Genomic DNA, 18,126 nt, shown 5'->3' on the forward strand with positions numbered 1-18,126 from the left:
TCAAAGGATTAGCAATAGAATATGTGAATCAAGAAAATGAGATTCTACTGAATTCCCGTGGACATTTTTCTTAGTGTATTTGATTGCATTTCTATATATTTTAGTTTGCCTGTTTATTATTCTCCTTCCATGTCTCTATTTCTTAATCCTGATGTATTTCTTGACTTCATGTCCATTTCTTTCAGTTCTTGAGAGAATGTTCTACAGCAAAGTTTTAGGGAATAAAAGCATCTGTTAAAACCAAATATGTAAAAAAAAACCAAAAACACACTTTTAAATGTAAGAAAGTTGGAGTTTGTTTCACACTATCTTTAATTTTATCATCATGTTCATTTTATTGTAATGTATTTTGATTGCATAATTATGCAAAAACTTCAAGAAGTACTCCTAGTATCACATCCCAGCCCCATTGTTTAGAGAAAATCAGAAACACTTAATCTTGCATTCAAGGTTTTCTATAATCCAAGCACTACATACATTTTATTCTTTGCTTCTATTATTTTCCTTTATTTCTTGAGGTTACAGTCAGACACATCTACAACCTGTTAGTAGATATACATTTGCCATGTTTTAAGCCACAGAATGGAATTCCAGGCACTCACTGTTAGAAAACTATTAATCTAGTAACAGATTCCCTACTGCAATTCCTAGTGCCTTCCATTTTCAGGAAATTCGGTCCATTAGAAAATCCTTTTTATTTACTTTATGTCAGTTATTATTTTTTCTGAATCGTCTACTTCCTAATCATCTCATTATATCTGAAGGCCAAACAGAAGGAGGTTAAGCTGTTTTACAAAGTTAGCATGTACACAGGTACATATATCCCATTTCTTCCATCATGTAAAATGACTTTGAGTCCTTCTATCTTTTTTTTTTTTTTTTTTGCCAGTCTCCAGAGCATTTATTCTCTCCTGGTGGGGAGGCAGTAGGGGTCCAGTGGTCTGAGGGGCACAGGCCCCTAGGTGTACTGCTTGAAGCCGGAGGTGGCGTTGAGAACCTCCTCGTTTGTGCACATGCACAGCCCGTAGAGCTTGCCCAGCATGGGGGTCACCCAGCACGTTGTGTGGAACACGGACTCACCTACCTTCCCATCTGGCACGCCCTTCACGATGATCGCCTCCTCCTCCAAGTTCTCCCGAAGTATCTGGAGAAGCTTCCGGTCCTTCTCTGCCTGCAACAGAGGCATCAGCGCAATGCGGGCCTCGAACTCCTGGATCTGCAGGCGCCTGCGTTCGCAGTTCCACTTCATCATGCTCCAGTACACAAAGAGCAAGTTCCCGATGCCCATGGCGACCATGCTGTAGCCCGACAGCCCCCGACGCGGAAGGTTCCGCTTGTAGTCGATAGGGCTGTAGCCCCCCAGCTGGGGCATGTCCTGCCTCCCCTTCGATGACACCATGCTTGCAGGGCCTTCAATCCTTCTTTTTTCTGTTTCTTTAAAATTTGAATTCAGAACTTAACATTACATTCCAAGTAGGGAACTTAACTTCATTACAGACAAGTGATTAACAAATGAGGGAGAACAAAGTCCTCCTGGCAGAACATAAAAATGACTGTTGGTATTTTATTTATTTACAATATCCATCTTAGTAGCCTATCTCTGTCTTACTAAGACTTCTAAACAGAGATGAAAAATCATGGTATGAAATGAATATTTTTACTGGTAGAAGTGTGTTTGCGCTTACAAACGGAAGATTGGAATCACTGACTTACATAGTATACCTCAAACCCCATCCACACAACCAAAATTAAACTTTTTTTCAAAAAATTAAACCAAGATTCTTATGAGTTTTTAAATTGATTTTAAGGCTTGAAAACAGGACCTTAAGTTAATTACCTTTAAAAATTAAAAGAGAGTCCTTGAGAAAGATTGGTAGTAGAAGAACGAGCTTACAAACTCTTCTCAGAAAGATATAGAAATGACCAAAATAGCAAATTTTAGATCAGGGCATTATATTAGTTTCCTAGGGATGCACGTAAGAAGTTATCACTCACTTGTTGGCTTAAAGCAATGGACATTTATTCCCTCTTAGTTCTGGAAGCTCTAAGTTCAAACTGTAGGTGTCAGTAGAGTTATACTCCCTTGGAGGGCTGTGGGAGAGAATACTTCCTTGCCTCTTTCAGCTTCTGATGGTTCAAGGTGTTCCTTATCTTGGAGCCAATCTTTGCCTCAGAATTTTCACATGGACTTCTTCTCCCTTTTCTGTCTCTTATGAGGACATTCTCATTGGATTTAGGACCTACTCTAATTCTGTATGGTCTTATATGGATCCTTACCTTAATTATATCCACAAAGACCCTATTTACAAATAAGGTCACATTCTGAGGATCCAGGCAGCCATTAATTTGGTGGGGGGGGGGGGCACTGTTCAACCCACTGCAGTCCCATCATATCCTATGGGCTTCAAGAGATGCCTAACAGATATAGTCCAATTGGAGAATACCAAAAGTTGGCTTATGTGTTTCCTTTTATTTAGAATAGTGGCAAGTAAGTGGGGACATATTTTGAAAACCCTACTATTCCATTTTGGGAAGCAAAAGCTAGAGACATCAGTACTTTATTTGGTGGTTGTGAACCACTATATGTAGAACACTTTTCTCTGCTTCAAAGAAATACCATTAAAAGCCTGATTTTCCTGAGTAAGGAAAGAAATTCCATGATTATTCAATATTATTTTTTAAATCTTGTTTCACAATAGTTATAATATCATGCTAATATAGAAGAAATCCCCTAATTGGGACTGGTTAGTATTGAAGAGTAGGGAAACTGATAGGTGAGCTGAGAGCTCACCCCTTGATTTTATCACAAAATGTCCTGAAAACCTTGGATGAAAGAAAATCACTTGGCCTGACAAATACAAAAACTTCTGTGTGGGTTATAGGCCTTTAAGCTGATTGCTCTCCAGTATGTTTGATTTATTATAAATCTGTGGAGCAGTTTAGAATGGGTAAACACCAATTAATTCAGTTTACTTCCTGAACTCAACAGAGCTGGATGGACTTCAGGTTACTGTTATAAGACACTTAAACAAAGATGAGAGAGACGAAACAATATGTCAGAAATCAAGTTTTCTGACTGCACATGTTAAGAATTTCAACAATATTCCTCATATACCATCACACTGCTACTGTCAAAAAAAAAGAAAAGAAAAGAAAAGAAAGGGTAGGTAAAAGAATAGATATCCGTACATCATTCATTATCTCAATTTAAATTTTGACAGGAGAATTTTGCACACATAAGTAGGAAATGGTAAAAATACTCATATAATTTTTCACACTTAACAGATGGCTTGGATACATGTGCCACCCATAAGAATATGAAAACATGAAGATAAACATTTAAAATATATATTCTGAAACAAAAATGTAAATAAACAAATATTTATATGTGAAAATTATATATATATATATACACACACACACACACACACACACATATTCCCAAGTGAACATAAATTGTTTAGATATTCTCACAGTACTTATTTGTTTGCATAAAATTACAGTCTGAGAGCACAGGACATTGGAGGAAATATGGAAATATGGAAATATGGTAGGGTGAAAAAAATTATGTCATTGAAGAATTTAAAATGGCAATAGAAGCCAGATAGAGTAGGATAAAAACTAGAGAAAGTGAAACCAGTGATTTCAACAATAGGTTTGGGAAATCACACCCAAATCAAAATGAGACAAAAAGAAATAAAATGTTCTTAGAGAAGAATGTAGATATGAATGGTTGAAACACAGAACCAAAACTCAGGTATAAAAGAGACAGAGACTATAGTCATAGATATACTAAAGGAAATTTCACTGATGTATGTATTAGTCTATATTTTAAAAGAGCTAACCAAATAATAAGTGAAATAAAGATATACACTGTGAAATTATCAAATTTATTTTTTTTTAAAAAATGCAATAATCATTAAAACAGAATAACCAGGCAAGCCACTATCTCCTTCAAAGGAGAAAATTCTCTCTCTCTCTCTCTCTCTCTCTCTCTCTCTATATATATATATATATATAGAGAGAGAGAGAGAGAGAGAGAGAGTTCTAAATATAGCTCCCAAGTTGTCATCCACATTTAAAAGCCACAAAAATATATTTTTTTAAACTGTGGTATAATTCACATAACATAAACTTTACATTTATCAATAGAATCCATTTATCAATAGAATCCTTTTTTCTTCTCTTGTGTTTTGTGGTTTCTAAGCTTTTCTTATAATGTCAGTAACAAATAACTTGTCAATTCAGACAAGTTTAGGTGCTGTTAACATAAAAAAATACATGCCTGATTTAGAGGGCAATGAGTTATGCACATAGTTTCAAGGATATGGATGTGATCCACTTGGTAAAGCATAAGAGTGTCAATTAATTCTACTTATAGAAATCATGAAAGTTTCCAGAAAACTACTAGGTTAAAGAGGAATTTTGACAACTTAATTTAATTTTTTTATATCCTATATAAATATTATACATTTGTTTTATTGATTCAGTTATTTAAAAATGCATATAGTAAACACAAATTCCATTTCTTTATATCTCTTAACACTTCTGCTGCCCAGAGATAACCACTTACTTTAATGTGAATTGAGGAGAATTTTAAGTGGCTTATGACATTTCAGTTTGAAGACTAATGTACATCAATAACACCAGAGATACGTTAAAATGTATAAAGACTGAGATTGGGGGAGAGGAAAAAGAAGGTTAATGAGAAGGATCAGAACTCCTCCTTGTGGAACAAACTTTGAAGTGATTTCTTTCTCATGAATAATGATGCTAGGCTTCTAAAATGAATTTCAAAAATAATATATATTGTAAAATACACCATTGCTATAATTCAAGGTTTTTTTTTTCAACTAAATCAGTCTGTTTTCAGTTTTACATCCTTTAAGTATTTTGTTTTCCTATTTGAGACAAAGGAATCACATAATCATGTTTCAAAGATTTCTAGAAATCTCTTTAATCAAATGAATTATAGGTTTATTTCCATTATCCTAAGATGTAATAATTTTACAGATTAATAATTATAAATGTTGGACATCATGTATAAACAAAAAAATTAGTATTTTGTTCTATTGTTTAAAAATATAATTTTCGGCTAAATTTAGCCTCAGTCATTTTTTCCAATGGGTTGTTCTGAATAATTGCAGAGAATTGTATGTGCATACTGTTTCATTTGCAAAGAATTAGTTAACAGTATGATTAAGCTAAAGGAAATTTTAGAGGCTTTTTTAAGGAAAAAATGAAACACATTGTTGAATAGAAGGAATGGGAATAAAAGAGAAAATATAAATGTGTAGAATAAGGTAAAAAATACACATTGACTTTATTTATAATGTATTGTATGGTTGAAAGTAGAAATAGAATTAAAATACATGATAATCAATTTGAAAGCAGCACAATAATTTGTGTTGGACAAATTCATTCACTGAGAGCAACCAGCCAAGCTGGGAAAAAATTAAGATAAAATAAGTTTGATGGCACAGAAGAACAGCAAAGACATATTGTAATTATCATTCCCAGAGAGTAAGGAAGCTAAGCAAAATGAGTCAGACATTTGGAAACACTTTTCCTATTGAAGTATTTTTCCAATTTACTAAAAAAAAAAAAAAGTGTTCCTGAGATGAGAAGCTAAGAAGAAATCTGATGCTGACCATCTGAGGGTCCAAAGTATACTTTCATCATACCACGAGACAGATAGAATAAAAATTAGAGGCTGTCATGTTATAGAGGCTCTGGTAAACTTTAATCCAGGATTTTCTACTAGAATCCAAAATACTATAATCCAAGAAGTAATGCTAAACTGGAGATAAACCAGCTGTCACTAAAAATAAATCTGAAGCATTTAATTTCTGAGAGGATTAAGGTAATCTAATCCTAACCTAGCCTGAAAATCAAATCCTATCTAGAACTTATCTACAGAGATACCAATGAGCTATATAATTTTTATCTACATATTAGTCCAAAAACTCAACAGGAACATTTCCAGGTAAGATACAGTAGTTTGTGGCAGGGTAATGCTACTGTTACAGCAAATAGTAAAGCCAGATAAATTACAAAATCATATTTTTAAAGTTATCAGAGGCGTTTGTAGGCAATAAGGCCTAGATGAGCTACAATTCAGAGAAAATAAAACTGCTTTGCGATGAATTGAGGATGGCCGGCTGTTTTGCTTTCCTTGGGACATTTGCTGGTTCTGCACGTGGACTGAGGATCAAGCTTGTCCCAAACAGATATATTTCACAAGGAGAAAGATAATCCAGCAATGCATTTTGCAGAAACTTGGGACTAGAATGACATGTGAATCTTTCAGTGGCCTCAAATTTGAAGTTAATTCTGAGCTGTAGAGCTGCATACAAGGCTGGGAAACTAAGCCAAAAGCTTAACAATAAGAAAGTTCACTATCTTGCAGGCTCCCCCATTCTTAGGGGAAAATAGATACACATGGGGAGAGATCCTGTCTCAATCTTAAGTACTGTCTTCCTTAGAGATATTTATAAAATTTAAAATTGCATGGGCTAGAAAGCTCAAGGGCTAACTTGGGATCCCAAGAATGGCTCAGACATATAATAACAGGACTGAGAGAAAAGAAGCTCCTAGACCTGAAAGAACCATGCAGAGAAAATAGGGATAAACTTGATGTAGACTGACTCTACATCAGTGTATGTAGTCAGTGTATGTATATATGATTAATTCAAAAGATAAGAGAAAAAAGGTAATATAGACCAAATCACACAAATGGGAATCAATAGTAGGAAGGTAAAATACAACTACATCAGTAATTACACTAATTGTAAATGTATATTAAACTCCAAGAAAGATCCTCTACCTGAATTCTCTCAATTCCACTCCAAAATATAACTGTTAAAAATTCCTTTGTTTCCTTGTAGATAAATGTATATATAGATGAATACATATAATGTAATGTAATATAATATAATGTAATATAATAATTTTCAAGAATGGGATTAATTTATACTTACTGCACAACTGGTTTTTCTTTATTAGATAACATATAACCCTTGTCAGTATAAATGATCTATCTACATGTCTATATCTATATGTAAATCTACTGATATATAAAAATTATATATCATTTTGAAAAATTCTTGTTTAATTATTCCGTAAGTACACACAAATATACATATCATAAAGATACAGATCAATGAATTACTGCAAAGTGACCAAACGTTTCGAGTTAACTTCAATTCAAAAAACCTAAGAAAAAGGCATGAAAAACATATGTAAAATTTAATTACCAAATGATAGTTGGAAATGAGCAAGAAGGAGAAATTTTTTTTTATCTTGTTAAGGCAAGAGGAAGAACAAATTTTCAGGGAAAGATAATATAATTGCCTAGTCTGTTTTATATACTCTTACCATTAAGTTACCTTCAGCATTTTCTCAAGGATATGGCACATTATTGTATTGCCTCTCTTCACAACACTCTAGACACTCTGGCAGAGGGAATTCCAACCCAGCTGCACAAATCTGAATTGTTATTGATCTTGAAAGTAATAGAATTCAAATTCCTGTGAAGTATAAGTTTCAAACCTTGTCACCTTGGAGACGAATTGCCAATAAATTCAAGAGCAACTGAAAGTGGCTTGCTGCAGTTGATGAGAAGATCTTTATTTTCAGGGTATGCTTTGAATGGTTAAAGTTCTATTGTCTCATCTTCTGGTGCCAGGGGAATAGTCTAGGAAGGAGCCACATAATCTGCTGAGTAAAACAGCTTAGACTGATTCAGTTAGTAGAGTGTTGTACTCATCCTTCTGGGCAGAGTCAGGATAGTCTTCTGATCACAAAGAACCTGAAGTTTCTAAACTAGAAGAGGGGAAGCACTTGGCCTTGGGGACTATATCAGGTCACCTCTGTTGGGAGATCCAGCCCTCTCATCCCTCCAATGGAATTAATCTGTCGCTTTTAGTTTCCCTCACTTCTGTTGCCACAGTAAGTAGTTAACATCCCTACAGTTTAGTTCACCACTAAGAAGGCAACATTTTAACATTTTCTGACACAAATTGGCAAGATACGTAGCTGCTGGATTGGTTCCCGAGGATGTTAAACTCTGCAGATGCTCAAGTTCCTTAGATAAAATGGTGTAGTATTTGCATATAAACTACACACATTCTCCTATATACTCACTCTAAATCATCTCTAGATGACTTATAATAGCTGTTACAATGTAAATGCTATGTAAATCGTTGTAAGTATAGTGTAAATGCTATGTACATAGTTGCTGGTGCAGAGCAAGTTCAAGTTTTATTTTTTGAAAGTTTCTGGAGGACTTCCCTGGTGGCACAGTGGTTAAGAATCCGCCTGCCAATGCAGGGAACATGGGACTGAGCCCTGGTCCGGGAAGATCCCACATGCTGCGGAGAGCAACTAAGCCCATGTGCCACAACTACTGAGCCTGTGCTCTAGAGCCCGTGAGCCACAACTACTGACCTTGCATCCTACAACTACTGAAGCCAGCGCATCTAGAACCCGTGCTCCGCAACAAGAGAAGCCACCACAATGAGAAGCCTGCGCATCTAGAACCCGTGCTCCGCAACAAGAGAAGCCACCACAATGAGAAGCCTGCTCACCTCAACGAAGAGTAGCCCCCACTCACCACAACTAGACAAAAGCCCGTGAGCAGCAGTGAAGACCCAACGCAGCCAAAATAAGTAAATACGTAAATAAATAAATAAAATAAAATAAAAAATATATGTATATAAAAAAAAGAAACTTTCTGGAATTACACCACACCCCAATATTTTCAGTCTCCTCTTGGTTGAATCCACAGATGTGGAAAGGCAAATACAGAGGGCTGACTGTAATAGGAAATGTGTGGTAGAAAAATGAAAAAAAACACCAGCAGATAACTGAATATTCTATGTGTAAACAAAATGCCTTTGGGACATGTGCTACAGTACTTCTAGTATTTGGAATGCACTGCATTTTAGTAGCAATATCCAATTCAATGAGCACTTTGTGTGTGCATACAGCCATATGCTGACCATGAAAATTACATACAAATAAATTGACATGATCTCTCACCTCAAGGAACTTGCACTCCACTGGTACAGGTAAGATATATCCAATCACAATTAAATCAAGTCTTAGTGTGAGAGCACAAAGATGGGACTATCAGTTCTGAGTGAACAATTCTAGGAAGGCTTCACATATGAGATAAAATTCTAGGTGTCCTCTCTTGCCCCTCTTAAAATAAAGTAATGGGGAGGGCACTGGAGACAGAAAACTACATGAATAAAATAAAAGCATGGACATCCTTTGGTCAGAAGATCAGAGAAAGGCAGAAAGGCAGAAAATCCTCCATGAATTCAGAGTGGGTGTAAGTAAATTGGCAAAATATAAAAATGGAAAGGTAGATAAATATTTACTTGGGTATATTTTATACCAGTCTTTCAAATTATTCTATAACAAGAAATAAGTTAAGTTTCTTTCCTAATAAATAATCATAGGACTGCCGAAAAAAAAAAGAAATTGACTTTCCATTTAAGTTGAAATAAAAATACAAAACAGTATTAATAATGTCAGCTTGTTGCTATTGTAAAATCTAGTATTAGATTCAACCATTTAAAATGACTAGCTTTAGTTTTATGAAAAACAGTTTAATGCCAAATCTTTATACCAATCAATTTAATGGTAATATTTCCATGTCATAGGCTTATGTGTTGCTTAATACACTAATTTATAAGTTCTCAGATATTTTTAACATCCGTAGACATTTTAGAATTTCTTTTTCTTCTAAATAAGTGGGTCCTAGAATTACATGTAAATTTACAGATAAATTTCCATATGTGCGAACTAAACAAATTTTGTATAAGGAAGTGGCTTTCAAACAGCATTGGGATTTTTAATGTGCATAGTTACTTAATATGGAGGTCAGTTTAGGATCTGCCTTTGGAGAAGAAGAATATCAATTCATGCCAGGATGCACAACACATTCAAATGATAGAATCAATTAACTAGAAGACCTCATGACTCTGATGGTTTCTAACTCAATAAAATTAAAAGTTCTATTATAAATCAGTGTCTCTCTTTACTTTTCTAAGGACACATGTCTTGTCATGAGATTATCACAGCTTTGAATTAGGCTAATAGTGCTGTTAATTTTGTCTTTGCTTGGCTTATACTTTGTTTTATGAAACTATGTATAACTGATTGCTTTCTACTTTGAAGCTCAAGATCAACTCATATTACTAATTGGTGTCTGGGATGAAAGTAGAAAATAAGATTTTCATTCATGAAAAGGCATTTCTTGTTTTGCTCTTAGTGAGAAGAAAAATTATTTCTCTTAGACAAATTTCCTTACAGACTTTTAAAAACTTTGAATTATTTAAAATACCAGAATTTTGTCATATTTGTGGGGTATTTGTTATTTTTTACCCTTCAAATCACAAACAAAATCTTATTTTACAATAAAAATTGAATAGTCACAATTTTCAGCACCTAATCAAAGGTGTCAGAAGGATAACACCTTCTCAACAGTCTATTATGAAAAATTTCAAACAGAGAACAATGTGGACAGATTTTCACGATAAAAATAAGTATAGCTACTACGTATATATGACCATTAATATTTCACTATATTTGATTTATTACATTATCTCTCCAGTCATTCAAACCATATCCATTTTATTTATTCTGATGCATTTCAAAGTGCATTAAAGAGATCAGTATTCTTTCTACTGCTGAAAATTCTTTTTGAAGACTATAAGATTTTATATTAGAGGTTTATTCTTTTATAATTTGAAAGATGCCTTCTGTTTTCCATCATTTCTTTTCATCAGTCACTTATCTTACATTGCTCTTTGAAGGTAATGTGTCTTTAGTGTTTAAATGCTCTGAAAGTTTTCTCTTTGAATTTTTATCTTTAGCATTTCTGTTATTGTGGATCTGATTATTGATTTCTTTTAATTTACATTACTTGTGTTTGTTGTAAATTTATGAATACGTAGCTTGAAGTATTTTGTATGTTTTGGAAAATTATTCTGTATCTCATCAAATATTGTTTCTGCCTCATTTCTTTGCTCTCCTTATGGCACCATAAATATACTTGGTCAGGCCTTTTGCCCATAAGATATAAGCCTTTTATGAATTTTTCCCATCTTTTTTGCTGCCTCTGTATATTATCCTGGCTGTGTTTTTCTAACCAATTTTTCACTGTTCCTCTCCTCTGTTGTGTCTAGTTTACTTTTTGTTAAAATAAATTTATTTATGTATTTATTTATTTATTTTTGGCTGCATTGGGTCTTTGTTGCTGCACACGGGCTTTCTCTAGTTGCAGCGAGCGGGAGCTACTCTTCGTTGCGGTGCGCGGGCTTCTCATTGCGGTGGCTTCTGTTGTGGCAGAGCACGGGCTCTAGACGCGCGGGCTTCAGTAATTGTGGCCCACGGGCTCAGTAGTTGTGGCTTGAGGGCTCTAGAGCACAGGCTCAGTAGTTGTGACCCATGGGCTTAGTTGCTCCGTGGCATGTGGGATCTTCCCAGACTAGAGCTCGAACCTGTGTCCCCTGAATTAGCAGGCGGATTCTTTTTTTTTTTTAACATCTTTATTGGAGTATAATTGCTTTACAATGTTGTGTTAGTTTCTGCTGTACAACAAAGCTATACGTATACATATATCCCCATATTCCTTCCCTCTTGCGTCTCCCTCCCACTCTCACTATCCCACCCCTCTAGGTGGTCACAAAGCACGGAGCTGATCTCCCTGTGCTGTGGGCAGACAGATTCTTAACCACTGCACCACCAGGGAAGTCCAGTGTCTAGCTTAATTTTAAACTCATCTGTTTAAAGTCTTTAATTTCAACTATTATGTTTATTCAGTTTTTTTTTTAAACAGAACATATTCTTTGGGAAGTTCTCAACTGTGCAGTACATTTTCATGGAACATTTAACTGTAGATACTTTAATATTCATTCGTGAAAATTGCAATCACTGGCTCATCTGTCTATGTATTGTCTTTTTTGTTTCCTCTCTCTTAGTTCAATTTGTCATTCAATTTGTTACGGTTGTTACGTTTGGAAATTCATGATGGAAAAGTGGAAATTATTTATAAAACCTGTGGAAATCTGTTTGATAATATATTCCTTGCGTGTGAGTTTATACTATTCTCCGGCAGACAGCATGAATGAGGTCATCACTTTAATCCAATTTAGAAAAAAAAAGTAAGCTATAGTTGGCCAGAGTTATTTTAAAGTCAATGACCATCTCCTGTTTGCCCTCTCCAACTGAGAACTTGTTTTGTTTACTAGGGACTCTCTGCCTTGGTGAGCTCTCCATCTCACATGTTTTCCTCTGCGATATTAAAATCCACTGCTCATGTTTAGCAGCTTTTTGCCTGATGTCTTGACCTCTTTCCTGGTGCAAATTAAAACTTCAGCAAATGCCTCCAATGGCAGAAAATATGTGGTTCGGCTTACTTACTTGCACTTCTGTTGAAAATCTGTGCTCCCTACCTCCTGTGTGTCTTGATAGCTCCAAGGTCTAATTTTTGTTTACCCAGCCCTGTGAGACAGCCAAAAGCTATGCTAACTTCTTTACTTCTTAGCTGAAATCCTCTCACTGAAATATTTTCATCATCTCTCCCTTTCCTAAGAATGGGCCTTTGGAATGGCATATTCCATCTCCCAAGTTGCCTTTTCTCTAGGATCTTCTATCCTTAAGTTCTGATTATCTCAAAAGCCCCCTGTTGCCTTAAAGCATGATATTTTTGTTTTGTTTTGTATTCAGCTTTTTTTTTCTTCTAAGAAATGTTCATTTTCTGCAAGAAAATGGAAGACCCAAGAATTTAATTTATAGGAAAAATATTGGTTCAAGAATGAATGGAGGTTTTATTGCTTTCTAGTGCTAAATTTGGACCTAGATTAGAATGGGCTGAACAAGATGGTATCTGTGTTAGATAGTCCCTTTCTTTCTGGCTCCAACCTAATCATGTACAGATAGGGATAGAAGCCAGAAGCTGAATGAGATATTTTCACTCCGTTTTTGACAACTGACGCTATTCAGGAGTTAACAAAGAGGGGGAGTTTGCTGTATCTTAATAGAAAAACTATGTGGCTCTGGCACTGTGAGGTCTCAGTAGAAGACAGCATCACTTTTGCTACCCAATTATTTGTTTTAGCTTAGGTAGTACTGGGAACCAACATCCTGAGCCATGGCATCAGGGTTGTCCTGCAGGAAAACAGCAGCCATGGTAACAGCATAACTCAGGATTCAAGTGGTGTTTTAGACCGAAGGCCTGTAAGAGAGTACTGAAAACAAATGTATGATGAGAAAGTCCATGGGTACTTGAGAGATACAGTTTGGGATGCCAGCAGGCTAGTGGGGAATGAAGTGACCTAGAAAGTAGCAGGATTAGTGAAATGTTATGAGATGAAGACATATTCTATTTACATATTTTTAATTTTAATTTTTCTAATTTTGACTTAAAGTCTATCTCATTCAAGCAGTGTATCATAAAATATATTGGTGGTCTCTGGACACACTCGTTTCCTCTTTAAAGGCATTAGGATTTGTTTCATACTTTTTTTTAGGTATAATTTCTGTCTATATGATTAGCTCACAGGTCCTGCGGTTGGATGCTGCATGTATTCTTGTTCCATTGTTTCTCTAGCAAATTGCCACAAATTTAGTGACTTAAAACAACACAAATTTATTATCTTACAGCTTTGTAGCTCAGAAGTATCACTGGCCTAAAATCAAGGTGTCAGCAGGGCTGTGTTCCTTCTGGAAGTTCTAAAGGGAAATGGATTTTCTTTCCTTTTCCAACTCCTAGAGGTCAACTTTTTGCCTTGCTTGGCTCATGGTCCTGTATCACTCTGACCTCTGCTTCCATTGTTACATGTCTTTCTCTGATCCTGACCCCTGTGACTCCCTCTTATAGGGATCCTTATGATTACATTGGCTTCCCAGATAATTAGCAATAATCCCTTCACCTCAAGATCCTTAATTCCATGAGCAAAGTTCCTTTTTCAATTTCAAGTAACATATTCACACATTTAGGGGATTAGGACATGAACATTCTTGGGAGGCCATTATTCTACCTACAACTTAGTATACAAGTTATTTTACATTCCTCTTAAGTCAACTAATAAACCATTCTGAAGAGAATAAAGTGCTCAGAAGATATCAGTTGGCTCACTGGAACAATCTTTAAAGTCTAATACTTGGATACTTGGAAATTACTTAGAAAATATTCACTGAAATAGACTGATGGTTGTCAAATATTAACTACTAAATTCCTGAATAAATCATGAGCAATCATCAATGACCCATTTCATATAGGAATAATTGAATCATATTTGACATATTGAGAAATTATATCGCTAATGTGTCTATTAAAATAAGCATATAGAATATGTTCAGAGATGGAAGATTTCCAATTGAGCATAATAAGATTTTATTATTTGTTCATATAGATGTATACTCTGGGCTAGATTGGTCCTTGAACTCTAGGCTTCAGAAACAGTCAGATCTATATGGTTTGGACAATCCTTATTATATTTCCTACTCAGTTCCTTCTGGTGAATTTTTCACATAGAAGTAGTGTAAAAGCTCATGGGACTATGCAATTATATATATGTAGGGGCCACATGCATTGGCCCCAGTCCTATGTTTAAATACGTTTTATACCTTTAAATTTCAAGTATTTATCCCACTCATCATCTGGCTTCTTAAAAGAGGTCATGTACAGCAAAAAACTAGCACTCTTTTTGAAAAAGAGAACATATTTTACTTATCTAGTTACCTCAAAAGACTGGGACCATTAATTTAACACCATATTTACCTTGATTGTATTTTGTTTAATGAAGTAGACTATTAACTTTGGAACAATGAACATTGCAAACAGCAGATGATGAAACTTCTCATGTCCCTTAACAACTATAGGATTTGATATACTGTGTTTCCCAGTGCCAAAAACATAATAAGGAAAAACAACAATTATGTATTAAAACACAAGATTACATATGCATTAGAATGAAAACACACATTTAAAAGTGAAAATTATGTTTTTTATACTCATGGTCAAAACAGATTTCAGTGTTATTGAGCAGGTCAAAAGTTTTTTCATGACAGAACATCAGTTGTGTCTTGCTAGTGATTAACTAGCAAGAAGATAATAGCTGTGTTGCTTTAATGCCAAGCACCTGGTTGATTTATCTTTTCATTTTGTTTTAAAATATCCATAGAGTTGGTCTACATTGTATAAAGCAAATAAAATCGTATCATAGATTAAAAACATTTACAGTAATTAAAAAAAATACAACTGTAGTATTGAGTGGAAAATAATCTTCCAGGGAGTTAAATGTTTTATCTACATTATTTTATTAAAACCTCACAATTAATACAACATATTAAAATCAGTTATTAAAATCTCCATTTCAAGATGACAGTGCTGAGGTAGGGAAAGTTTAAGGAGTTTACCCAAGATAATCCTGGTTTTTTGTTGTTGTTGTTTTTAATAATCAGACTTACAAACTGAATGTTGACAAAGAAAACCTTAACATACCCCTCAGCTTGACTAAACTTCTGGCAGCCTTCTTCCTGCCTCTAGGCCCTGAATTCCCTTTTTTTAGAGCATTTACTTTAGGGAAACTTTCATTGTAATTTCTTTGCCTGCCCCTTTGAAATATATCTTTTTTAAAGCCTCTTGTCATTTACAACCCAGGACTTTCTCAAGGACCTGGGAGCCATTCCCTTGAAGTATAACCATCAAGGAAGACAGTGCTCTGTCTCCCAGTCTCTACGGGAGGATAGGAGCCTAACTTTGTTGTGTGCCTTGCCCCAAGTTATAAAACTACCACCTGCCGTGAATAGATAAAGTTTAATTTGCCTTTGGTTAAGGCCAATTAGCAAACACAAATGACCTACAATCGCCCCCACCCCAACTCTTAGAAATCTTCCTCCTCTTTCAGTGGAAATGAGTTCCAAGTGTGTCTGCCCTCTCTCCCTCATTGCATAAAGTCTTCCTTACCTGTCTGACTTTGTCTTGTGTAATTTTTGCTTTGATGTCTTAAGGCCTCAGCTTCTGAATCATTAAGCCTATGCTTCTGATTTCAGAGGGGCAGCAGTGAGTGCCTGAAAAGAGATCTTAGTTCCCTGCCCAGGAATTGAAACTGGGTAGCCTGGATGAAAAACCAGGAATCCTAGCCATTAGTCCACCAGGGGCTAGAGGCTAGAAGCAAAGTTTCCCTGGCTTTTGTCCCATTTGAAAAATGAATTTCTCAAAGAGGCAAACTGTAAAAACAGGTACAAGTTTATTATCAGAGACACAGCATAACATGTGTGAGAGCACAGAGAGAAGCAGTTTGTTTATTTAAGACAGAAGCAAGGCAGAAATACACACCTGGAGAGAAAGGGTGCGGGTATCCTCCCTAATGAGGACTGCCCAGAGAGGTGATTTAAATTACTAATATAGAATAGTTCTTCCCGGTCTTTGTTAACCTTTGGTCAATTATTTTGTTTCTTTTTCCACACCTGACCTGTCCTAGGGCCCTCCCCAACATGCGTGCGCAACTTTTTGCCAAGATGGATTCCAGCGCAGAGGCCTGTGGGAGGCTTGGCATCACCTCCATGGGTGGCCCGCCCTCCTTTCTCTACCCCCAGGGAGCCTTCCTGCTTAGGTGCAGACAGGGAGGTTTCGTTGACCTCAGGAGTGGTCATCTTATCTCTTTACTCCAGCAGAGCTCAGCTCCTGACATTAACTTTGTCCTTGGAGTGTCAGGGAAAACAAAGCTTCAACTTCACTCTGATTGACAAACTCCACCTGCTCTGCCCAAGGGCCCATCTATCTCCTATCTCACTTCCGTTTCAGTATTATAGGAACAATTACCTTGCTTCTGGAAAAAATACGTATGTATGTATATATACCTTGCTGGGGTTTTTTGTTTTTGTTTTTTTGTTTTTTTTTTGCTGTACACGGGCCTCTCACTGTTGTGGCCTCTCCCGTTGCAGAGCACAGGCTCCAGACGCGCAGGCTCAGCAGCCATGGCTCACGGGCCCAGCCGCTCCGCAGCATGTGGGATCTTCCCAGACCGGGGCACGAACCCGTGTCCCCTGCATCGGCAGGCAGACTCTCAACCACTGCGCCACCAGGGAAGCCCACCTTGCTGTTTTATTTTTGTTTTGTTTTGTTTTTTTTAACATCTTTATTGGGGTATAATTGCTTTACAATGGTGTGTTAGTTTCTGCTTTATAACCAAGTGAATCAGTTATACATATACATATGTTCCCATATCTCTTCCCTCTTGCATCTCCCTCCCTCCCACCCTCCCTATCCCACCCCTCCAGGCGGTCACAAAGCACTGAGCTGATATCCCTGTGCCATGCGGCTGCTTCCCACTAGCTATCTACCTTACATTTGTTAGTGTATATATGTCCATGAGTCTCTCTCGCCCTGTCACAGCTCACCCTTCCCCCTCCCCATATCCTCAAGTCCGTTCTCCAGTAGGTCTGTGTTTTTATTCCTGTCTTACCCCTAGGTTCTTCATGACATTTTTTTTCCTTAAATTCCATATATATGTGTTAGCATACGGTATTTGTCTTTTTCTTTCTGACTTCACTCTGTATGACAGACTCTAGGTCTATCCACCTCATTACAAATAGCTCAATTTCGTTTCTTTTTATGGCTGAGTAATATTCCATTGTATATATGTGCCACATCTTTATCCATTCATCCGGTGATGGGCACTTAGGTTGTTTCCATCTCCAGGCTATTGTGAATAGAGCTGCAATGAACATTTTGGTACATGACTCTTTTTGAATTTTGGTTTTCTCAGGGTATATGCCCAGTAGTGGGATTGCTGGGTCATATGGTAGTTCTATTTGTAGTTTTGTAAGGAACCTCCATACTGTTCTCCATAGTGGCTGAACCAATTCACATTCCCACCAGCAGTGTAAGAGTGTTCCCTTTTCTCCACACCCTCTCCAGCATTTATTGTTTCTAGATTTTTTGATGATGGCCATTCTGACTGGTGTGAGATGATATCTCATTGTAGTTTTGATTTGCATTTCTCTAATGATTAATGATGTTGAGCATTCTTTCATGTGTTTGTTGGCAGTCTGTATATCTTCTTTGGAGAAATGTCTATTTAGGTCTTCTGGCCATTTTTGGAT

At 36.2% G+C, this 18,126-nt stretch overlaps 1 pseudogene; it reads right to left on the reverse strand.

Moving 5' to 3' along the window:
• Nucleotides 1–958: 958 nt before the first annotated feature.
• On the reverse strand, nucleotides 959–1,399 carry LOC115857685 (NADH dehydrogenase [ubiquinone] 1 alpha subcomplex subunit 13 pseudogene; annotated as a pseudogene).
• Between the last annotated feature and the right edge of the window lie 16,727 nt (nucleotides 1,400–18,126).

This window comes from Globicephala melas, chromosome 8 (assembly GCF_963455315.2).
Source record: "Globicephala melas chromosome 8, mGloMel1.2, whole genome shotgun sequence".
Classification (NCBI taxonomy): Eukaryota; Metazoa; Chordata; class Mammalia; order Artiodactyla; family Delphinidae; genus Globicephala; species Globicephala melas.